A 20,466-nucleotide genomic window follows, 5' to 3' on the forward strand; every position below is an offset into this window, starting at 1 on the left:
AGAAAAAAACATGAAAAATGAACAGAGTACTTAATTTGGCTGGATTTTGAGATGTATGTATTGGTGATTTTAGTGCCTACCAGACTGTTATGATGTTCAAATGAGGTAATAAATATAAAAATACTGTGTGATATATAAAACAATCTGCTGAATGTGGTGGTGGCAGTGGTGTCATTAAAAGCCTTTGATCAGGGCAATGATATGCTAAAAACCATATTTGGGAGTTATCATGTGAAAGTGTATGAGAGAGGCTGTAGAAAGTGGGAAAGACCATTAACAGCATCTGGGCAAGAGGCAAAAGGAATGGAAAAGAAGAATCTTTTTTTTTTTTTTTTTTTTTTTTTTTTTGCGGTACGCGGGCCTCTCACTGTTGTGGCCTCTCCCGCTGCAGAGCACAGGCTCCAGACGCGCAGGCTCAGCGGCCATGGCTCACGGGCCCAGTGGCTCCGCGGCATGTGGGATCCTCCCGGACCGGGGCACGAACCCGCGTCCCCTGCATCGGCAGGCGGACTGTCAACCACTGCGCCACCAGGGAAGCCCGAAGAATCTTTTTAAATCCTCTCATAGTCTCTCTTTTTGTGTATGGTATCACTGGTCTCTCGGGCATCAGGCTCCAGATGTCATCTCTCTCTCATCCGTCTTCCTTGTACCCCAGATCTAATGTGCTGTCACGTTCCATTGACTGGAAGGAACCTTAAAGTCACCTTAATCCACTCTTCTGTTCAGATTTGTAGCTCTTCAATAACTTCTTTCAGTTTACATTTGAGTATCTTCATTGACAGGGAACTTATTATTTACCAGGGGAGCCTATTCTATCATTGATCAGTTTTTTTTTTTTCATTGATCAGTTTTAATGGTTTAAAAGCCTCTCCTTATACCAAGCTGTAATCCGTCTCCCTAATACTACCTACTAGTACTAGTCCTATTTGCTCCTTGGCAACATATAGATTATTCTAACCCCACTCTTCTCCCTACACTTCTCCCGTCTCACCGAACCACATATTCTCCTTTGCTTTCATTCTTGTTCCAGTTACTGTGGTTGTGTAACAAATTACCCCAAAACTTAGTGGCATAAAATGACAATCTATTAATCTCACAGATTCTGTATGTCAGGAATTCTATCAAGATACAGGGAGAATGGCTCATCTTTGTTCCACAGTCTCTAGGCTTCAGTTGGAAGACTTGAAGGCTGGAGGTTGGAATCATCTGTGTGCTTGTTCACACATGACTGTAGTTCATGCTACCTGTTTGTTAGGGACCTTTCCATGTGGTCCCTCTGCACAGGCTAATTTGGGCTGCACAGCATGGTAGAGGTTCAAAGGAGGAGCATCCTGACAAGTGAGAGAGCTAGGTGAAAACCATGTCATCTTTTATGACCTAGCCTCAGGAGTCATGCAGCATCCCCTCCACTGAATTCTGTTCAGCAAGGCAGCCACAGAGTCCCATTCAGCTTCAAAGGGAGGAGAAGTAGACTCCCATCTCTTCATGGGCAATATAAAGGTTCTGGAAGAGCGTATTGTACCAGAAATATTGCTATGTTTATGTTTGAAAAATAGAGTCTTCCACATTCCAACCTACCCTAGAGATAAATGTGTTCCCAGTATCCTGTTCTCATCTGTATTCTTTCCTCTCTGCAGTCTCATACTTGGTATTATCATTTCTCTTGGCATCTTTAGCCACTGTCCTCGGACAAAAGGCTTGCTGGTGTTGGGAGATGGGGAATGAAGTGAACATAATAAGACTAAACAAGTGTAATTAAAGGAAATAACATTTGTTGAACACTGTTTATGTGCCCCAGGCTAAGGGCTCCTCATGAGTTATCTCCCAGCAATCCTCACACTGTCCAAGGGAGCATAACAGCCTCTAGACTGATAAGGAAGAGTGATTGTCCGAATCCTTCAGGTCTGGAAAGTGAGAAGAATACAGGAACAGGAACCTCTGGACTGTCTCTATATTCACAATTGGGCAAATGCTAGTACAGAGATTTCTGAAAGATCTATCCCAGCTGGTAATAAAGTCGTAGTTGACTTGTAGGGACAGAAAGATGATCGCTTCATTGCTGCAATTCAAACTGTGTGTCTACTGTGTGCTAGGCACTATGCCAGAGAAAGGGAGCTGCCTGGGCCTTAGCCCACAGGGCCAGCATTTAGGGGCAGGCTTCACTGACTAACTACTCCCAGAGGGGAGAGGGCGTGATGAAGGTAGTCTGCCAATACGTATGCAGGCTCACCACACTTAGGATAGCAGAATATATCTGGTGTACACTTGCAGTTGAACTCCCACTGGCTCTAGGACTTTGGGGGTCAGGATCTCAAGAGGAAAATCCTTTTGTACTGTTGTATTGAAGAGCCCAGGTTTGGGAGTCAGAAGAATGTGAATGCAGTTCCTGCTCTCCTAGCTCTGTGACCAGTGACAGATTCTTTAGCTTCTCAGTGCCTGTTTCCTCACATTATAAACATGAATTTGACAATTCTTCTTCACAGAGTTGGTCAGGGTAGGGGCAAATGGGGGCTAACATGTCTGTCACCCTAACCTTCTGCCCAAGGTGCTTTTTTATATATATTTATTACACCCCCACCCTGTTCCAAAAAGATTTGAGATGGCTTATAGAAGTATATATGTCTTCTTCTTTTTAAAAAATAGATGAAAAAATTAGAATAAAAGAAAATAGGTAAGGAAAAGTAAATGAAGCCAGAAGCAAGTAAAGTTAAGGCATAAACCATATTCATAAACAAGCCCCTGGTAGACATTTCCTCTTGGAATTCCTACTGGCAGTTTCTACCAGGAACTTATATTTAATATGTCAGATTCTAAGCTCATTGGCTTTCATCCAAAGTTGGCTTTTCCTCCTGATTACCTTATTCTGCTCATGACTGTAGTAATATGAACAGATTTTAAGACCTCAGACTTTTATTATCTTTGACTTCTGTCTTTCAGAATCCAATCCAGTCCTATGCAATTAAATCAAAAAGATGCTTGCCACAGAAATATGAGGTGGCTCCTGTTATTTATACCTATGGCTTGATATTTGTCTACTTCTAATTCACTAGTTCCTTTGTCCTGTGTATATGTTTTGTGTCTTCAAATGAAAAGGTTTCCCTAAGGAGAGAGACTAACTATCCTAGCAGCTCCCCTTCAGGCACCTAGCACCAGGCTAGAAACAAAATAAAAGTCGGTAAATAGCTATGACTGGCAGCATTAGCAAATACTGGTGTGCACCATCGACCTATGCCAGGGCCCCATTTCCTGGGCTTACTCTTAGCATAGGAAGAAGAGGTGGCTGTGTCTCACGTTCTTCCTCCCCTAAGGTAAGAAGGAGACGTCCAAGGCCTTCATGCCTTTGGCATACCTTTCTGAGACCAGTTCTCTCTCTCTTCCTTCCATTGCTTTAGCATATCTTTATTAATTAATGTTTACTGAGCACTTGATATGTGCCAGACACTTGTCGAGGTATTAGGGATCCAGTGGTGAACAAAATACTCACTCTATGGAGCTCACAGTCTAACAGGAGAAAAAGATGATAAACCAGTAAATGAATAAGATAATTTTAGCTAGTGATAGTGATATGAGAAAATAAAGCAGGGTAATATAGCAGAGTGATTTGGGTGAGTGGTCAGGGAAGGCCTCTCTGGGAAGATGACACTGAGCTAAGAAGGAGCCAACTCTGTAAAGATCGGAGGAAAGAGTATTCTAGTTGAGCAGAATAGGAAGTTGATGACTCCCAAATATCTGAAGTGGGTGTGTACCAGAAACATAGAAGGCAGTGTGCTGGAATGTGATGAGCAAGAAAGTGCTAGGAGATGAAGGGCCAAGAGATCAGGACAGAGAGAATGGAAGTTTGGGTTTTATTCTAAGTGTGATAGGAAGCCACTGGAGGATTTTAAGCAGGAGAGCAGCATGATCTGATTACTTAAAAAGTAATGGATTTTTACTCTGTGTAGAATGGATTATAGGGGCAAGAGTGGAAGCAGGAAAGATTAATTAGGAGGGTACTGCATCACGCAGCCCAGATATGACAGTTTTTTCCTCCCAGTTACTCACCCAGAAGAAGTAATTGCTTTCATTTGGCAACACAGCAGAGCCTCTGGCAGAGCTCCTTCAGCCTAACTGCCAAATACTAAAGATAAGAGAAGCCCAAAATATCAGCTGAACTAGCCAAAATCAGCACAGGGCCCTTTTGTGTTTTACAGTGATAATGAGAAAACTGAAGATAGAGAGGTCAGAAAAGTCCCATCTGAGAAGCATTCTTGGACAACAGTCCTAGTCTGTAGTTCCAAGATCTAGGACCATATACTGTTGTCAGTCATCCAGAGCTGCCGTATTCTCACCTTTTGGACTCCTCCCTGCCCTTTCTCCATTCACCTTTGGTTGTCCCCAGACTGTCTTTATCTTCCACTTTCTTGGTCCTCCTCCCAGACCTCTGCCAGAGACCACAGTTTCTTCTTAGGGGCCTCACCCTTTACCTTCCATTCTCATTGGTGTCCTCTTGGTCTTCTTCTTTCTCAAGCGTGTTCTAGGTTGTTGATCTCCAACAACAAGAATGTCTCTCTGTTTTCATCATCTATCACTTCTCTTCCCAGAAAGGTTTCCTTCTCAAAAGTTCCTCTTTGAATTCAACTGAAACTAATGACCAGGTACTTTGGAAATCCTCCCAAGTAATCAGCCAGCCTCACCCTACCTAATATTCTCACTATTTAATTTCTCCTATATTTTTCCTCTTCTCTAACCAAATGTCCAGACTATCTTATAGTGCTTACACATGTATCTTTTCCACCTTGAGTTTTCTCTTGCTCTAATATCTCTACTAAGTCATCCTCATTCCCTTCAACAGGGCTCCAAATTAGATCTGCATTAAACAAGCTATTTTCTCCCTCTACTGTATATATAAAATATGGGGGGGGGTGTGCGTGTGTGTGTCTGTGTAGGAGACTATAATTTTTGAAGTAGATTCACACCTGTTATAACACCCCAGAACTGAACAGAATCTTAGACATCATCCTGTCCATTGCCCAGCTGAGTTTTGAGTGCCCTCTGTCAATTCAGTGAATGTATTCCTCCACTGATTCAGAATAGTTAAGAATGTAATACCTCACCAACAGCCCATTTAACTTTTGGGTGTTCTGATTGTTAGAAAATTTTCTGTAAGTTTATCTAATATCTGCTTTCGGGTAGCATCTCTCCTCTGGTGTCGTAAATAACAGTGTAATACCTCTTCAGTTTGAAGATAACCTTTATATCCTCCAGTTCTGAAATAAATTTCCCAGTACTTTCAAATGTACCTCAGGTGACATTGTTTCCACATAGTTTTACGACACAATTCACTTTCCTTGGGAACTTTCTGATACATCAGTGTCCTGAATGTAGTGCCATACCCAGTGCTAGAACCAGTACTTCCAGAGTAGTTGTTCATTGCAGTGGATCAGGATAAACCTTTCTGGTTGTGTACGTTTTACTCCTCTTAGCTCAGTCAAAATTGAATTATATTCATGGGTAATCAAGCAAGACTGTTTCTTCATTTGAATGGATAGGAAGCTAATTTGCTAAGTCTTTTCCCCCTACTTATCATTGAAAGCTATATTCCAGTCCCCTGTCACTTGCCTTCTTCCCATCCTAAACCTATGCAGTTAGTTTTTAAATCTAAAAATAGGATTTAATAGTCATTTCTATAAATTTCATCCTTTTTTAGTCCTCATTTATTTTTAATTAAACTTTTTTATTTTTTACTTCCTCCTCCTTGAAACTATCTTCACTTTGCTTCTAGGGCATCACACTTCCCTACTTTTCCTCCTACCCCACTGGTTTCATTTTTCAGTTTCCTTTGATGATTTATTCTCATCTCCCCAACTTCTACACTTTGGAGTATCCCAAGGCTCAATTCTCAGACTAATCTATGTTCACTCACTAGATGAGCTGGCTTTAAATACCATCTGTGTGTTGATGACTCCCAAATATCTCAAGCCCAGATCGCTCCTCTGAACTCAGACTTGTATATTTATTCATTTATTCAACAGATGTCTATTGAGTGGCTACTCTATGTCAGATACTGTTCTAAGCCCTGGAGACAGACAAAATTCCCTACCCTTGGGAAGCTCATTTTATCCAACTTCTGATCCAGTATCTTCACTTAGGTGTCTAATAGGCATCTTGAATTTAACAAGTTTAAAGGTGAACTCCTCATTTTCCTCCCCAGACATGCTCTATCCACTGTCTTTCCCATTTCTGTAAATGGCAGACACATTCTTTTAATTACTCAGGCAAAAAAAACCACTGAACCATTTTTTACTCCTCTTTTTCTCACCCCACATTCATTCTATCAGGAAATCCTATTGGTTTTCCCTTCTGAATATTTTTCAGAATCCAGCTACTTCTTACCACATCCATGACTACCATCCTGGTTCATCCACCATGATCTCTCACTTGGATGATTGAAACAGTCTCTTAATTGGCCTCTCTGCTTCTCTCAGCTCTTCTAACAACTTTTCAACCAATTAGCTATAGTGATTATTTTTAAACCAAAGTTTATTTTAAACCAAAGTCATATTATATAACCCTTCTGCTCAAAACCTTACAATGGCTTTCCATCTCATTCAGTAAAACCCTTATAATGTCCTTACAATGCTCTACAAGACCCTGCCTGATTGTCTTCCTGTTTCCTCTCTGACCTCATCCCCCATTGTTCCTCCACTTTGCTTAACCAGCTGTAGCCACACTGGCCTTCTTGCTGTTTCTTGAATATGTCATGCATGCTCCTGGCTCCAAGCCTTGGGACTTGCTGTTCCTCTGCCTAAAAACACCCTTGCCTCAGGTATCCACATGGCTTCTTTCCTCACTTTCTGTAGAATTCTGTCTAAATAGCACTTTAGAAAGTGTTTCCCCAACCACCCTATATAAAATAGCATCACACACACACACACAAACACACACACCCCTGCATCTTCATTCCCTACCCATATCCCCTGCTCTTCTACAGTACTTAGCACACCTGACATACTATATATTACATGTGATACTTGTTTATTTGTTCATTGTATCTCGTACACTAAAATGTAAGTTTTATTAGAAAGAGAACATGGATTTTACTGCTGAATCCCAGTGCCTAGAAAAGTGCTTACACAGAGTAGGTCCTCAGTAAATATTTGTTGAATAAATGAATCATGAATGAATAGGCCCATGTGACAGAATAATGCCCCTCCTGAACATTCTACCCCAAAGCAAAATACACATTCTTCTCAAGTGTGTATGGGACATTTTCCAGGATAGAATACCATGTTAGGCCACTAATTAAGTCTCAGTCGATTTTAAAAGGTAGACATCATACAGAATATCTTCTCTGACCTTAATGGGATGAAGTAAGAAATCAATAATAGAAGTAAAACTAGAAAATTCACAGATTTGCAGAAATTAAACAAAACATTCTTAAACATTACATAATGATCAGGGATCAATCCAAGAAGAAGATGTAACAATTGTAAATATATATGCACACAAGATAGATGCATCTAAAAACATAGAGCAAATATTAACAGACATAAAGGGAGAAATTGTCAGTAACACAATAATAGTAGGGGACTTTAACACCCCATTTATATCAATTGACAAATCATCCAGACAGAAAATCAATAAGGAAGCATTGGCCTTAAATTACACATTAGACCAAATGGACTTAATAGATATATAAAGAAGATTCCATCCAAAAGCAGCAGAATACATATTCTTTTAAAGTGCACATGGAGCATTATCCAGGATAGATCACATCCTAGGCCACAAAACAAGTCTCAGTAAATTTAAGAAAATTGAAATCATATCAAGCATCATTTCCAACCACAACACTATGAGACTAGAAATCAACTACAAGAAAAAACTGCAAAAATTACACAGGTGAGGCTAGACAGTGTGCTACTAAACAACCAATGGATCACTAAAGAAATCAAAGAAGAAATTTTAAAATACCTGGAGACAAATGAAAACAAAAACACAGCAATCCAAAATCTATGGGACACAGCAAAAGCAATTCTAAGAGGGAAGTTTATAGTGATACAAGATTACCTCAGGAAACAAGAAAAATCTCAAACAAACAACCTATCCATACACCTAAAGGAACTACAAAAAGAACAAACAAAACCCAAAATTAGTAGAAAGAAAGAAATCACAAAGATAACAACAGAAATAAATGAAACAGGCTGTAAAAAAAAAAATAGAAAAAATCAGTGATACCAAGAGCTGGTTCTTTGAAGATAAACAAAATTGATAAACCTTTAGCCAGATACATCAAGGAAAAACAAAAAAACAGAGCACAAATCGATAAAATCAGAAATGAAAACAGAGAAGTTACAGCCAGCACCACAGAAATATAAAAGATTATAAGAGATTACTACAAACAACTATATGCCAATAAACTGGACAGAAGAAATGGACAAACTCCTAGATATGTACTATCTTCCAAGACTGAGCCAGGAAGAACTAGAAAATATGAACAGATCAATTACCAGTAATGAAATTGAATCAGGAATTTTAAAACCTCCCATAAAACAAAAGTCCAGGACCAGACGGCTTCACAGGTGAATTCTACCAAACATTTAGAGAAGAGTTAACATCTGTGCTTCTCAAACTTCCAGAAAGTTTGAGAGGAAGGAATGCTTCTGAACTCATTCTACAAGGCCCACATCACCCTGATACCAAAACCAGACAAATACATCACAAGAAAAAGGAAATACAGGCCAGTAACACTGATGAACATAGATGCCAGAATCCTCAAAATATTAGCAAACCAAATCCAACAATACATTGAAAAGATCATAAACCATGTTCAAGGGGAAATTATCCAGGGAAGCACAGATGGTTCAGTATCCACAAATCAATCAGTGTGATACACCACATTAACAGATTGAGGAATAAAAATCATATGATCATCTCAATAGATGCAGAAAAAACTTTTGACAAAATTCAACATCGATTTATAATAAAAACTCTCCACAAAGTGGGTATAGAGGGAACATACCTCAACATAAGAAATGACCATATATGACAAACTCATAGTTAATTACATACTCAACAGTGAAAAGCTGAAAGCATTTCCTCTAAGACCAGGAACAAGACAAGGATGCCCGGTCTCACCACTTTAATTTATTTATTTTTTATTTTTTTTGCAGTACGTGGACCTCTCACTGTTGTGGCCTCTCCCGTTGCGGAGCACAGGCTCCGGACGCACAGGCTTAGCGGCCATGGCTCACGGGCCCAGCCACTCCGCGGCATGTGGGATCTTCCCAGACCAGGGCATGAACCCGTGTCCCCTGCATCAGCAGGCAGACTCTCAACCACTGCACCACCAGGGAAGCCCCTCACCACTTTTATTCAACATAGTATTGGAAGTCCTAGGCACAGCAATCAGACAAGAAAAAGAAATGAAATGAATCCAGATTGGTAAGGAAGAAGTACTGTCACTGTCTTCAGATGATATGATACTATACATAGAAAATCTGAAAGACACCACCAAAAAACTACTACAGCTTATCAATGAATTCAGTCAAGTTTCAGGACACAAAATTAATATACAGAAATATGTTGCATTTCTATACACAAACTGTCAGAGAAATTAAGGAACAATCCAATTTACAATCACATCAAAAAATAAAAGAAAATAAAATACCTAAGAATAAATCTAACTAAGGAGGTAAAAGGCCTATACTCAGAAAACTCTAAGAAACTGATGAAAGAAATTAAAGATGACATAAACAGATGAAAAGATATATACCATGTTCATGGATTTTAAGACTTAATATTATTAAAATGACCATACTACCTAAGGCAATCTACAGAGTCAATGTAATCCCTATCAAAATGCCAATGGCATTTTTGACAGAGCTAGAACAAATAATTTTAAAATTTGTATGGAAACACAAAAGACCCCAAATAGCCAAAACAATCTTAAGAAAGAACAGAGCTGGAGCTATTATGCTCCCTGACTTCAGACCATGCTACCAAGTTGCAGTAATCAAAACAGTTTGGTACTGGCACAAAAACAGACACATAGCTCACAGAACAGAATAGGGAGCCCAGAAATCAACCCACACACTTATGATTTCTGTGACAAAGGAGGCAAGAATATACAAGGGAGAAAAGTCAGTCTCTTCAGTAAATGGTGCTGGGGAAACTGGACAGTTACATGTAAAAGAATGAAATTAGAGCATTTTCTCACATGATATGCAAAAATAAACTCAAAGTGGATTAAAGACCCAAATGTAAAACTGGAAACCATCAAACTCCTAGAAGAAAACAAATAGAATACTCTTTGACATAAATCCAGTATTTTGAGGGATCTGACTCCTAAGGCAAAGGAAACAAAAAGAAAAGTAAACAAATAGGACCTAATTAAACTTAAAAGCTTTTTCACAGGAAAAAAAGGAAAGGAAACCATTGACAAAGTGAAAAGACAACCTACTGAATGGGAGAAAATATTTACAAATGATGCAACCGACAAGGGGTTAATACCCAAAATATATAAACAGCTCATACAACTCAATATCAAAAAAAGAACAAACAACACTATTAAAAAATGGGCAAAAGACCCAAAAAGACATTTCTCTAAAGAAGACATACAGATGGCCAGTAGGCACATGAAAAGATGCTCATCATCACTAATTATTAGAGAAATGCAAATCAAAACTACAATGGGGTACAACCTCACACCAGTCAGAATGGCCATCATTAAAGAGTCTACAAATAATAAATGCTAGAGAGGGTGTGGAGAAAAGGGAACCCTCTTACACTGTTGGTGGGAATGTAAATTGGTACAATCACTGTGGAAAACAGTATGGAGGTTCCTCAAAAAACTAAAAATAGAGTTGCTGTATGATCCAGCAATCCCACTCCAGGGCATATACCCAGACGAAAATATAATTTGAAAAGATACATGCACCCCTATGTTCATAGCAGCACTGTTTACAATAGCCAAGACATGGAAACAACCTAAATGTCCATCGACAGATGAATGGTTAAACATGTGGTATATATATATCCAAGGGAATATTATCAGCCATAAAAAAAGAATGAAATAATGCCATTTGCAGCAACATGGATGGACCTTAGAGGTTGTCATGCTAAGTGAAGTAAGTCAGAAAGAGAAACAAATACCATATGATATGACTTATATGTGGAATCTAAAATACGACACAAATGAACATATCTACAAAACAAAAACAAATTTAACAGATAAAGAGAACAGATTTGTGGTTGCCAGGGGGAGGCAGGATGGGGAAGGAAAGTTAGCTGGGAGTTTGGGATTAGCAGATACAAACTACTATATATAGGATGGGTAAACAAGGTCCTACTGTATAGCACAGGGAACTATATTCAATATCCTGTGATAAACCATAATGGAAAAGAATATATATATACATATATGTGTGTGTGTGTGTGTGTGTGTGTGTGTATATATATATATATATATATATATATATATAGCTGAATCACTTTGTTGTACAGCAGAAATTAAACACGGCATTGTAAATCAACTATACTTCAATAAAATTCTAAAAACCACGAGATAACACCTCACACCTGTCAGAATGACTATCATCAAAAAGACCACAAATAACAAATGTTGGCAAGGATATGGAGGAAAGGAAACCCTTGTACACTGTTGGTATAATATAAATAGGTGTAGCCACTCTGGAGAACAGTATGGAGGTTCCTCAAAAAACTAACATTAGAACTACCATATGATGCAGTAATTCTACTCCTGGGTGTCTATCCAAAGAAAATGAAAACACTAATTTGAAAAGATACATGCACCCAGTGTTTATAGCCACATTATTTACAGTAGCCAAGATATGGAAGTAACCTAAGTGTCCATCAACAGATGAATGGAAAAAGGAGATGCATACACACATACACACAATGGAATACTACTTGGCCATAAAAAGAATAAAATTTTGCCATTTGCATCAACATGACTGGACCTGGAGATGTTATGCTTAGTGAAATAAATGACACAGAGAAAGACAAATGCTGCGTGTTATCACTTGTGTGTGGAATCTAAAAAAATAAACTAATGAATATAACAAAACAGAAACAGACTCACAAATATAGAGAACAAACTAGTGATTACCAGTGTAGAGAGGGAAGTGGGGAAGAGCAACGTAGAGGTAGGGGATTAAGAGGTACAAACTACTATCTATAAAATAAACTACAAGGATATATTGTACAGCACAGGGAATATAGCCAATATTTTATAATAACTTTAAATGGACTATAATCTATAAAAATTTCAATCACTACATTGTACACTTGAAACTAATATAATTGTAAGTCAGCTATACCTCAATAAAAAATAAAATAAATTAAAAACTCATGGGACAGTAAAAGCACTGTCAAGGGGAAAGTGTATAGCTATAAGCATTTACACTAAAGCAACTAGAAATATCTCAAATCAAAAAATTAACTAGGGACTTCCCTGGTCATGCAGTGGTTAAGAATCTGCCTACCAATGCAAGGGTCATGGGTTGGAGCCCTGATCCAGGAAGATCCCACATGCTGCGGAGCAGTTAAGCCCATGCACCACAACTACTGAGCCTGTGCTCTAGAGCCCACGAACCACAACTACTGAACCCCACATGCCTAGAGCTCATGCTCCACAACAAGAGAAGCCACCGCAATGAGAAGCCCATGCACTGCGATGAAGAGTAGCCCCCGCTTGCCACAACTAGAGAAAGCCTGTGTGCAGCAACGGAGACCCAACGCAGCCAAAAATTAATTAATTAAAAAAAAAAACTATACAACTTAAGGAACTAGAAAAAAAGAACAGACTAAACCCAAGCCTAGCAAAAGGAAGGAAATAATTAAGATTATGGCGGAGATCAATTAAGTTGAGAATAAAATAACAATAGAGATAATCAGTGAAACCAAAAGTTGGTTCTTTGAGAAGATCAATAGAATTGACAAACCTTCAGCTAGAAAACAAGAGTGAGAACTCTGAAATTACTAAAATCAGAAATGAAAATGGGGTGCTCACTTTGACAGTGCATATACTAAATTAGAATGATACAAAGATTAGCATGGTCCCTGCACAAAGATGACACTCAGATTCTTGAAGTGTTTTTTTTTTATGGTTGTAGTATAGTATTGTATATTGAAATTATAAAAGAGTAGATTTTAAGCATTCTACCAAAAAAAAAATTAACTATATGAGGTAATGGATGTTTTAACTTGATGATAGGAATAATTTTACAATGTATATCAAATCATCATGTTTTACACACATTGAATGTTATAATTTTATTTGTCAGTTATACTTCAGTAAAGTTGGGTGGGGAGGGAGAAATGAAAATGGGACATTGCTACCAATTCTACAGAAATAAAAAGGACTATACAAGAGTACTATTAACAACGTATGCCAACAAATTGAATAATTTAGATGAAATGGACAAATTCCTAGAAACACAATACCTACCAAGACTAAATCACAAAGAAATAGAAAATCTGAAGAGACCTGTAACTAATAAGGGGGCTGAAGCAGTAATCAGAAGTCTCCAAAGGAAAGCCCTGGACCTGATGGCTTCAGTGGTGAATTGTACCCAACATTTAAAGAACTAACACTAGTCTTTCTCAAACTTCTCCAAAAAATTGAAGAGGAGAGAATACTTTCTAACATGAAGCCAGCATTATCCTGATTCTGAAGCCAGACAAAGACACCACAAGAGAGAAAATTCCAGACTGATATTCCTTGCGAACATTGATTTAAAGATCCTCAACAAAACACTACCAAACCAAGCTCAGCAGCATGTTTAAAGGATTATACACCATGACCAAGTGGGATTTGTTCCTGGAGTGCAAGAATGGTTCCGCATATGAACATCAATCAATTTAATAGACCACATTAACAGAATGAAGGGGAAAAAAAAACATGATCATCTCAATTTATACAGAAAAGCATCTGATAAATTTCAACACCCTTTCATGATAAAAACACTCAACAAATTAGGAATAGAAAGAAACTACCTTCACATAATAAAAGCCATATGTGAAAAGCCCACAAGGAACATCATACTCAAGGATGAAAGAAGGAAAGCTTTTCCTCTAACATCAGGACAAGGCAAGGATGCCCACTTCTGCCACTTCTACTCAACATAGTACTGGAAGTTGTAGCCAAAGCAATTAGGTGAGGAAAAGAAAAATAAAAAGGCATCTAAATTGGAAGGGAAGGAGTAAAATTTTCTCTGTTTGCAAATGATATTATATGTAGAAACTACTAATGATTCCACACAAAAAAGCTGTTAAAACTAATGAATTCAATAAAGTAACAGACTACAAAGTCAACTCACAAAAATTAGTTGCATTTATATACACTATATACTATGAACAATCTGGAAAGGAAATTATGAAAATTCCATTTATAATAGCATCAAAAAGAATAAAATACTTAGGAATTAAACAAGAAGATGAAAGACTTATACAATGAAAAGTATAAAACATTGCCAAAAGAAATCAAAGAAGGCATAAATTAGAAACACATCCCATGACCATGGATTATAAAACAATATTGTTAAGATGTCATTACTATGCAAAGCAATCTATAAATCTGTACATTCCTTGCACTCCCTATCTAAATCCCAAAGGCTTTTTTTTTTTTGGCAGAAATAGTAAATCCCATCTTAAAATTCATATGGAATCTCAAGGGACCCCAAATAACCAAAACAATTTTGAAAGAGAAAAACAAAGGGGGAGAACTCACACTTCGGATTTCAAAATTTACTACAAAGCTACAGTAATCAAAACAGTGTGGTACTGGCATAAAGACAGACATATATAACAATGGAATAGAATAGAGAGCACAGACTTAAACTCTTGTATTTATAGCCAAATGATTTTTGACAGGGGTGCCAAGACCATTGAATGGGAAAGGACAGTCTCTTCAACAAATGATGCTGGAGAAACTGGATATCCATAAGCAAAAGAATGAAGCTGGACACTTATCTACCACCATAACTTAAGATGGATCAGAAACGTAAATGTAAGACCTAAAACAATTAAACTCCTAGAAGAAAACACAGGGCAAAAGCTTCCTGACATTGGATTTAGCAATGATTTCTTTGGATGTGACACCAGAGGCACAGGCAATAAAAGAAAAAGTAGACAAATGGGACTGCATGAAAAGTTTTTTGATTTGTGCATCAAAATATAATATCAACAGAGTAAAGAAACAACCCAGAGAATGGGAGATAATATTTGCAAGTCATATATCTGATAAGGGGTTAATATCCAGGAACTATGGAAAACTCCTAAAACTCAACAACAAAATAACCCAATTAAAAAATGGGCAAAGGACTTGAATTCCAAAGAAGAAATACAAATTGGTCAATAAGCACATGCAAAGATGCTCAATGTCGTTGATAGGGAAATGCAAATCAAAACTACAATGAGATACCACCTCACACCCATTAGGATGGCTACTATTAAAAAAAAAAAAGAAAATACCAAGGTTTGGTGAGGATATGGAGAAATTAGAACCCTTGTGCATTGTTAGTGGGAATGTAAAATGGTATAGATGCTGTGGAAAATGTTATGGCAATTCCTCAAAAAATTAAAAATAGAATTATTATATGATTGAGAAATTCTACTTCTGGATATATATCCAAAAGAATTGAAAACAGGGTTTTGAAGACATGTTTATACACCCATGTTCATGGCAGCATTATTCACAGTAGCTAAAACGGAAGCAACCCAAGTGTCCATCAGTGGATGATGGATAAACAAAATGTGGTATACACATATAATGGAATATTATTCAGCCTTGAAAAGGTAGGAAGTTCTGCCATATGCTACAACATGAATGAAACTTGAGGACATTATGCTAAGTGAAATAAGCCAGTCACAAAAAGACAAATACTATATGATGATTCCACATATATGACATGCTTAGAGTAGTCAGAATCATGGAGACAGAAAGTAGAATAGTGGTTGCCAGGGGGAGGAAGGAATAGGGAGTTATTGTTTAATGAGTATAGAGTTTCAGTTTTACATGATGAAAGAGTTATGGAGGGCTTCCCTGGTGGCGCAGTGGTTGAGAGTCCGCCTGCCGATGCAGGGGACACGGGTTCGTGCCCCGGTCCGGGAAGATCCCACATGCCGCAGAGCGGCTGGGCCCATGAACCATGGCAACTGAGCCTGCGTGTCCGGAGCCTGTGCTCCGCAACGGGAGAGGCCACAACAGTGAGAGGCCTGCATACCGCAAAAAAAAAAAGACTTAAAGAGATGGTTGGTAGTGATGGTTGTACAACATTATGAACGAATTTAATACCATTGAATTGTAAACTTAAAAACAGGTAAGATGGTAAATTTTATGTGTATTTTACCACAATAAAAAAAAATCAGGAGTGGGGGGAGATAATGCCCTGCCAAAGATACCTGTATCCTAATCCTCAGAACTTATAAATGTGTTACCTAACATGGCAAAAGGAATTTTGCAGAAATGGTTAAGGATCTTGAGATGGAGAGAGTAGCCTGGATTATCCAGGTGGGCCCAGTGTAATCTCAAAGGGAAGCAGGAAAGTCAGTGTTAGAGAGGGATTTGAAGGTGCTATGCTGCTGGCTTTGAATATGGAAGAAGGGGCCAGGAGCCAAGGAGCAACCATACTCTAGAAGTTGTAAAAGGCAAGGAAATAAATTTTCCCCTTCAGCCTACAGAAGGAACCCAGCTCTGGTAACACCTTGATTTTAGCTTAGTGAGACATTTTGGATTTCTGACCCCCAGAACTTCAAGAGAATAAATTTGTGTTGTTTTGAACAACTAGCTTGTGATCGTTTATTCCAGCAGCAATAGGAAGCTGATGCACATGCCTGCCACTATTAGACTGTAACATTCTATAGGACAGGGGTCTGGTCTTCCTTGATTTTGTAATACATCACAGGTCACTGTTGCTGGAGCACAGGTACTTTGGCTTTTTCAATAGAGAATATATGACAGATAATCATGTCCCTTTTGCTCACCACAAAGCCTGATAAATGATGATGTTACTAGATGAAGGTCAGCTTTCTAAGACTGTTCCAGTACATAAGAGCCCACAGCTGGAATAACTCTGTAAGAAATAATTCACTTCTCCTTGAACAGTGAAGTTCACATTCATCATTGGGAGGGACAGTGACTTAACTCCGTCCACTCCCAGCACTATGCAGACCTTTGTGGGGAGTGTTCTGGATTCAGAGGCTAAAATGGGAGGTTCTGATAAGATGCCTCTGGGATTCCAGATCTAAAGGAGGGAACAAAGCCAAAATCCAAGAAGCTAGGAGAGCAGTCTAGAAGATACCGGCACTGAAGGGGATCAGGGTGGATGTTACCGAATCAGAAATCTGCGACCAGGGATACAAGAGCAAACAAGCCAGGAACAAATGGGGAAAGGGGGTTATAGTGTGTGCGACTGTCACAGCTGCTTTTTTGGGCCAAATAAGGCCTGTTACATAAGTGGTTTAAAATACCAAAGATAGAACAGATGGCAGGTGATTCATGCCCACACAAATTATTGCTTTTTTTTTTGCCCAACTATACTCTCCTTTAAGGCAAAGTAGGGTTTTCAAGAGCTGTGCAGGTATATTGATGGCCCAGTTATAGTTTTTCCTGATTGAATCTCACAATTAATGAACAGAAATGAATATGCCACTAAGATCTCTAATCCTAGAGACCAAACAAAAACACTTTAAAATCCAGTAAAATTGAGAAGATCTTAGAGTGTAATATACAAAACTTCAGATCTGATTTTTCATATCTTCAATGTGTTTTTAAAAGAAAACTTTATGGGCTTCCCTGAGGGCGCAGTGATTAAGAATCCCCCTGCCAATGCAGGGGTCACGGGTTCGAGCCCTGGTCTGGGGAGATCCCACATGCCGCGGAGCAACTAAGCCCGTGCGCCACAACTACTGAGCCTGCGCTCTAGAGCCCACGAACCACAGCTACTGAGCCTGTGTGCCACAACTACTGAAGCCCGCGCACCTAGAGCCCATGCTCCACAACAAGAAGCCACCAGAATGAGAAGCCCACGCACCGCAACAAAGGGTAGCCCCCGCTTGCCACAACTAGAGAAAGCCCACGCACAGCAACAGAGACCCAACGCAGCCAAAAATAAATTTATTTAAAAAAAGAAAACTTTTTATAACCTGTGCCTGATATGAATAAGGCCTTTTACTTTTTTATTATAAACATTTAGGCTTAAAGTGATGATAGCTGACATTTAAGACCAACAGGAGCCAGTGGCCTGTTCAAGGACAAATTATCCGTATTTCAGACTAAATCAAAAGTAAACATTTTCTAAAGTCCCTTCATGTCTACATTAGTTCTGTGGAAGCCAAATGCAGCAGACAAGCTCTCTCCCCTCCCGTCCACCCTGTATATTCTGTAGGCTAACTTTAAAAGTGTCTTTTCCACAAAGCAATATTAATATACATTTTGAACCATTTCCACATCTGAGTTCTTGAATGCTAATTTAATTGATTTTTCTGAATCAACATTTTTATTTCATCAGAAGAATATTGCAAAAGATCCTGAGTTATGTTATTTTATAGTTTGGTATTTTCCTAAATAGGGTGGGGTGGAGAGAAGAGAAACTATTCTGATGATCTTCACTTGCTGGGTTTTTTTTAATTTATTTTTTTAAACAAGTAATAGCAGTGAATTCATGTAATTTCATAAATGCTTGCAAAGATTAACTGTTACAAAGTTTTCTAAATAATAAAGCTATATTCCTGAATATCTGCATTTGAATATGCTAATAATCAGTTTAAAAGCAACACAGGCAGTAAAGGGGAGGTGACCATTCTGAATCACAAAGAAGAAAAAATGTTGTCACCAGCAGTGATGTCACTCATCCCCAAGGTTCTGAAAGCCTATTAGAAATTAGCTTTAGGGAGAAATGTCTTCTGACTTGTCATTGGTTCTAAAAGGCAGTCATTGTTAAACAAACACAGACCCCTTTTTGGAATCTATATAATAAACTCAGACACGTTAATCTCTACTCACGTCTTTAGTCGGGGTCTGACCCCTAACTCTCATGGCTATAATGGAAGGAAGGAAGGAAGGGTGAACTGAAATGACATTAGCTAACAGTTTGTGTAAAGGTTCAGATGTGCTTGTAAGCAAATAAATATAATTTCTTAACTTTTTGTTTTTACTGAGTCCCATAAGACAGAAAGTGTCTCTCCGTGATGATCAGGATTACATTACAACGTCTGTGTACTTTGTTTAACAGTGTTCAGTTAACCCCGAGATTTGATTTAAGAAAAGGCATGGAGACGAAAGAAGAGGTCACCTCCTGTTTGGCCTGGATGTTTTGGTCTTTGGACAAAGCCCTGCCTTTAAAGAGTCAACAGTTCTTGGTAGTACCCCTGCCTTTGCCACTGACAAATGTTTATGACCTAAAACATCTCACTGAATCTCTGAGGGTCTCGGTTGTGTCATGTGTGAAGTGAGGAGAACAACACCTTCTCTACCAACTATGAAGAACTACAAATGAGGCGGGGTGGAAGATGTGAATGTACTTAGCAGGTCCTGCCATGCAAATGAGATGATAGTATTTCATAAGACCTGCTTTCTTAAGAAGAGAACAAGTATAAGTGTCATCCCACATTCTTAGACTATCAGAAATAGTGCACATTCAGGAAACAAATGCTTACCACAGTTACGAATAAAACTATACTTTGATGAAACTAACAAATTAGAATGAATAATATAATCCCTTTAAAAAGTTATAGATTAGAAAACTAGACAAGATACTAGAAACTTGCCAGCCAGCACTTTCGAATTCATATTTACTTAGTGGCATCTCTTCAGTGCTTCTGGGCAAATTTATGAGATAAGCATAGATCTTTAATGCCTCTCTCCCATTCTAGATTCCAGCTGAAAGGAACAATAACAACAACAACAGAAAAAGGAATGGGAGGGACCTATATTAGTGTTAAATAGGGAAGGGCATCATCCTGTGGCAGAAACATAAAGACACTTCTGCTCAGCTTTATGCAGATCATACCAGGTTAAAGGGAGACACTGAGCAGGGACTTGTAACTTCCCTTCCTGAGAAAAAGCTGTGTCCCATGAAGAAAGGTGACTGACCCACTTGGAACAGCCCAGAGACCTGAGGATTTGTGCAGTGGTTAGAACAAATGGCTGCAGCAGCTTACATTTCAGATTCAAACCTGTGGAGAAAAAGAGAGGGCTTCTTTCCAGGCATTTCAGCCCAAGAATCTCCCTCCATGTTCCCCTTACCTTAGGCCTACATACCCTTGAGCCAGAGTGAATAGGAAGGGGGCCCCACCTGAAGCATGTTGGCTGTGGGAAGGGGAGAGAAACCTGGGTATGGTTTCTAGGGGCAAAAAGGGTGAATGAATGCTTAGCAGCCACATTTACTAAAATTGTAGGCTCTTGATCACTAGATGCTTCACGCATACCTGAGTTCCAGAGTGAGGTGGATTTAGCAAACCCTTCCT

The 20,466-nt window shown here is 38.6% G+C and overlaps 1 protein-coding gene and 1 pseudogene across 2 annotated transcripts in view; both read left to right on the plus strand.

Moving 5' to 3' along the window:
• Positions 1-20,466, plus strand: part of SCAPER (S-phase cyclin A associated protein in the ER) — a 493,568-nt gene that overhangs the window by 427,297 nt on the left and 45,805 nt on the right. The gene's annotated exons all lie outside the window — the stretch shown is intronic.
• Positions 13,004-13,104, plus strand: LOC132504663 (U6 spliceosomal RNA; annotated as a pseudogene).

Source organism: Lagenorhynchus albirostris, chromosome 1 (assembly GCF_949774975.1).
Source record: "Lagenorhynchus albirostris chromosome 1, mLagAlb1.1, whole genome shotgun sequence".
NCBI classification, from domain to species: domain Eukaryota; kingdom Metazoa; phylum Chordata; class Mammalia; order Artiodactyla; family Delphinidae; genus Lagenorhynchus; species Lagenorhynchus albirostris.